Raw genomic sequence first — 5,560 nt, 5'->3', positions numbered from 1 at the left:
ATCAATATTTTGTTATTTGAGTGCCAGCATAGAAAGCTTGCAGAGGATATGCAGCATATGTATTTGAAGGACAAACTGTGATGCTATCCCATAGGAATAAATGCACCAACCTTAAAAAATAACTGTCTCTGGATCTTTTTTTGGTGCAACACCACAAATGAATATCAAGAGCCTATATACTCTCCACTAAAAACATTAACTTCGTCACTTCCATTTCCACCCTGAATTTCTAGGAGATATGCTGCATTAGATCTATTATTATGGGAAAAAAATAAAATCAAACACACAACCACACACAAAGAAATCTTTGAAGTCTCATGTGAGAAGTTCAGACCCACAAAGGAAAATAGTAACAGGAGAGTCAGTCAGACTCTCTGTATCAAGCAGCTTGTTAATATTAGAATGCTGACTGCCTGGTGACCACAGTGCAATTAAGTAGGTGTGAATCTGTAGTGTGTCTGAGAACAGAGGAGTGAAATAACAAGTTAAATAATTCTTTGCTTCTTCCAATGCAAATGCATGAATTAGCTTGAGACATCTCAAACTACTTCATGGTATTGAGTCTTCCCCCAGCCACTATTGGTGGGTTACTCAGTTCAGAAAAATACAACGAAAGCTCTTATCGTTTTTTAGATTATTCCATATATTACATTTATATTGGTATCATATGTATATTATGTATATGTATGTGTATGTATATACGTATGTTATGTATATGTATGTGTATGTATATATATTATGTACTGAAGTGATGGTTTCAGTACAATTTGTTTAGATTTGCACCAGAATTATCAAGACTTACTGAACCACTTAAAGCTTTTTATCTAAATGTGGTTTTGCATTTTGGCCTGCTTCCTGCTTTGGAGCAAATTTTGGTGATAGTAAGTAGTTGCTTTATAGATTTTATTAACAAAAAAACTCCATAGAAGTCATATATTTAAAAAATCGTAACATAAGCAAAATAAGTACTATTTGATTTAGGATATTTAAAATAGTTGTTTTCAACTCCAGCTTAGCTGGAATTTTATTTTTCATGCCAGAAACAATAATATCACTTTAATCTTTTGACTGGCTCTGAATGAGAGACAAGTAGAGACCAGGGAAAATTAGTTTAAATCAGCCATATGATATGGTTGAAATAGAGTAATGTTCCAAATCAGCCTAAAGATCTTGGCCTGAAGTTCAGAAATTGTCGAAGCATGGGATCAAATGAGGATGAGATTTAGTGTGTTAGTGAAATGCTCCTAAGAATCTCAAGTATTCTTTCTAATAACAGGGGTTTCTTTTTAGTTTAGTTTTGTTTGTTTGTTTGAAGTTTAAATAAACAAGAAGAGAACATGTTTACAGTCAATCATTTGTAAGTAGGCACCAAGGATCATTTGCAAGAGTCGTGTTGTTTTCTTACTAGTGAATGATAAGTAGCTCTGTAGGAATGGAGTCCATATACTCTTGCAGGAAAAAAATTAAATGACTGCTGCTTATTTTATTTGAGGATAGTTCCTGCATGCTGTATTCTGAGTGATCTGCTCCACTGTTTCACATAAATTGAAACTTAACTCCACTATCTCCACGCAAGTTATTCGTACTTGTTGTGATTAATGAGTATGAAAAATATACATGGGTTTTTTTCTTCCTGTTATTCAGAGAAAGGCTCATTTTCTTAGAATATCATAGCTCACATAAATGAACACAATGATATTCTGTTTTTCAGAGCCAGTAATTTATCCATCGCGTTTTGAAAGGAGAGAAAGAAAGCGGGAGAGTTCCCATTCATATCAGTTTTTCTCACACCCAGCTCTTTCTAAAACAAAACCAAATAGCTGATCTCAAGCCACCTGGTAGTATTCTATGAAGAAATCTTCCCAGTATATTTTCATACCCACCCAGAGAGACAGAGTTCCTGGAACATTTTATCAGTTCAATGAGAACTGGGAGGCTAACAAATATAAAAGACATAGTGTTCTTTTAGGCAATTTCTTCCTGTGTTGTTAACACCATCCTTAAAGAAAACAAAAGGTCTTCAGTTTCTGCCGATCTGGGGTCTTGAGCTAGTTGTGTAATTCAGACCACTGTTGGAAAGAGATCTCCATCTGCTTACGCAGATAGTGAAAACTAATGTGAAGGAGGACTGTTTCTCATATATTGTACATACATTTTGATAACTTTGAGGCAAGTTAGTCTCAATTAAGACAGGAAGTAACAGGAAAATGTAGTTCAGGCCCTGCTGTCTGTGATCTATTTATAAATGGGGTTGCCAAAGCTATTAGAATAATGTCAAGCATGTAATGATAAGCTTTAAGAAGATATATCTGACAGTGTAATAGTGACTAATACAATGAAATATCATGGTTAAGTGCATTACATGCTATAATGCACCATGCCATTATATGCCAGCCACATGGGGAAATGGATGCTACGGACTACCAATGAAACGTTTTCAAACTGAAAATTTTGGAAGCTTTGCCTCAGACTTGCTCCAGTCAGCCACTTCAGGGACAACCAGGTATTTTCATCAAACCAGATGATTACATCCTGGGGCTAGGGATAAGAGATGTGAATAAACTATTGTTATGTGAGAATTTCACCTGGAAATGCAGAACTTTCCTTACAGATTAGGCCCTGGAGTTTATTTGCATATACCTTCTTATACATAAAAAGCATTGGTTATATGAAGCAGCTGGACACTTGCTTTTGTGAGCAGTAAGATTTCAATACTGCTGAAACAGCAGTGCATATACCTTTACTGTCTATCTCACGTGTGAGTTTAAAATTTTATTTTTAATATATAAGGTTTAGCACATCATCAGAAAAAGCATAAACCCACTAGTCTCATTCTTATATGGCTATTACTGCCACCTTCCCAGTGAACTGTTTCAATTTACAGCAGATCTCTTCATATCATATATAAAATATGGATTATTCATGTCAGATCTCATAGAAAAAAAAAAAAAGAATACTTTTAAAAACCAGCTGTTTGAGTCAGGGGTTGCTTTTGGAATTCCCTGAGACAGCCACAAGTGCTGCAAGTATGAATCTTACAGTTAGAACAACATGTCTTCAGCTTAGCTCAGAGAGAATTCAGAGTGTCACTGAGGCAGAACACAGCCTTAACTGATAACATGTTTGGAAAGTAAACCAAGCTGGGTATCCCTCACAGCAAGTCTCCACCTCCTCCAACATTGTCCCTGTCTGCCCCATCCATCAGTGAGGTGCTGTCCCTGCCTACTGCAGCGTCCAAATTCCTACTGTGTTGCCTGAACTTTCCCAAGACCTGTCTGCTCTGGTCCCACCCAGAAATGCTCCATTGCCAGGGGTCTCTGAGCTCCCTTCTTCCTGGCTCTCTTCTTCCTGTGTCTGAGGAGAGACCCACTCATGAGAGAAGAATATTGCTGACCCCTGGCAGTGCCAAAATGTTCCTTCACGCCTATTAGGACAAGCAGCCTGCCCACTGCTGACACAATTTTTCCTTTCTCCTATGACAGCATTTATTCCCCACAGCTTTGCATAGTGCCTGGCACAGCAAGCTTCAAATCTACAAGGTGGCTGCGCACAAAAAGGGAATGGGAAGGAGGTTCTCATTACAATTTAGCAGTGGGTTAACCACTCTATAATGAATGGTGAGGGCAAGCCCTACAGCACAAGCCTGTTTTCACTGCACTGCTGTGTTCAGTCCTGCATGACCTGCAGTGAATGCAGAGACCCTTCCCAGCCTGAGGAGTACTTTGTGGATTTGCTCCATGCCTCCTGGGCTCGGGGCCCCGCTTGCATTCACATGGGAATTATACCAGGGCAGGCAGGGAAGTACATGCCAGGAAGCTATTGGGACTCTTCTGTTACAGGCTTTGACAGATCATTTGGCTGACTGAACTTCCAGTGCTACAGAGATTTAATTTGTTTCACGTGCCATTCCAGTACTCCTATTTCCCGTACTCAGTATGGTTCAAGTGCCAACTCAGTTAGTGCTACCTCCTAGAAGTCAATGATGGGCATGGGAGTAAGCAGATTAAATCCTGTGAGGGTGATAAATGCCATCAGGGTTTATAAGCGAAACAAGTCTGGGGGGTTAGCTTATTCTCATAAAAGGAGCAGTCACATCCCAAAAGCATGTCTTGGAAGGAGCTACAGTCTCTAATCAAGAAAGCCCAAGGGAAAGAAGATTGACAAAACTGAAAGAGTCAGAGTAAACTCATCTAGCATCTGTTCTCATTCTAGCTAGCTTTGTCAGTATCTAACCCAAATAACCTTCAAAGATGTATCTAAATTGTGAACAAGTAGTGTTTTGAAAGAGAAAATTAAAAAGCATTCAGCATATAGCAGTTATTCAGATCAACCATGTAAGTAAACTTCCTTCAGACAAAGTCAAATAGCAAGGCAGTGATATTTATCGATAGAAAATAACCACTCTTTAAAACAGGTTCTGTCTACAAGGGCAAATTAGTCACAAAGGAGAGGTCCCAGAAGACTGGAGACTTGCCCATGTGACTCTCATCTACAAGAAGGGTCATAAGGAGGATCCGGGGAACTACAGGTCTGTCGGCCTGACCTCAGTGCCAGGGAAGGTTATGGACCAGATTGTCCTGAGGGAGATCATGCGGCATTTGCAGGACAACCAGGGGATCAGGCCCAGCCAGCATGGGTTTGTGAAGGGCAGGTCCTGCTTGACCAACCTGATCTCCTTCTATGATTGAGTGACCTGCCTGGTGGATGAGGGGAAGGCTGCTGATGTGGTCTACCTAGACTTCAGCAAAGCCTTTGACACTGTCTCCCACAGTATTCTCCTGGAGAAACTGGCAGCCCATGGCTTGGACAGGTACAATCTTTGCTGGGTAAGGAGAGTGGTGGTGAATGGAGTTAAATCCAGCTGGCGACCAGTCACGAGTGGTGTTCCCCAGGGGTCCGTGCTGGGGGCTGTCCTCTTCAATATCTTTATTGATGACCTGGATGAGGGCATTGAGAGCACCCTCAGTAAGTTTGCAGATGACACCAAGCCTGGCAGGATGTGTCGATCTGCCTGGGGGTAGAGAGGCCCTACAGAGAGATCTGGACAGGCTGGATCTCTGGGCTGAAGCCAATGGGATGAGGTTCAACAAGACCAAGTGCTGGGTCCTGCACTTTGGCCACAACAACCCCAGGCAACGTTACAGGCTTGGGGCAGAGTGGCTGGATGGTTGCGTGGAGGAAACAGACCTGGGGGTATTGGTCGATGCTCGGGTGAGCATGAGCCAGCAGTGTGCCCAGGTGGCCAAGAAGGCCAATGGCATCCTGGCTTGGATCAGGAACAGTGTTGCCAGTAGGAGTAGGGAAGTCATTCTCCCTCAGTACTCAGCCCTAGTGAGGCCCCACCTTGAGTACTGTGTCCAGTTTTGGGCCCCTCGCTGAAAGAAAGACACTGAGGCCCTGGAGCATGTTCAGAGGAGGGTGACGAAGCTGGTGAGGGGTCTGGAGCACAGGCCTTATGAAAAGAGGCTGAGGGAGCTGGGATTGTTCAGTCTGGAGAAGAGGAGGCTCAGGGGAGACCTTATCGCTCTCTATAACTACCTGAAGGGAGGTTGTAGTGAGC

This window comes from Numida meleagris, chromosome Z, assembly GCF_002078875.1.
Source record: "Numida meleagris isolate 19003 breed g44 Domestic line chromosome Z, NumMel1.0, whole genome shotgun sequence".
In the NCBI taxonomy this organism is placed as follows: Eukaryota; Metazoa; Chordata; class Aves; order Galliformes; family Numididae; genus Numida; species Numida meleagris.
Note: the sequence above shows the minus strand (reverse complement) of the source record.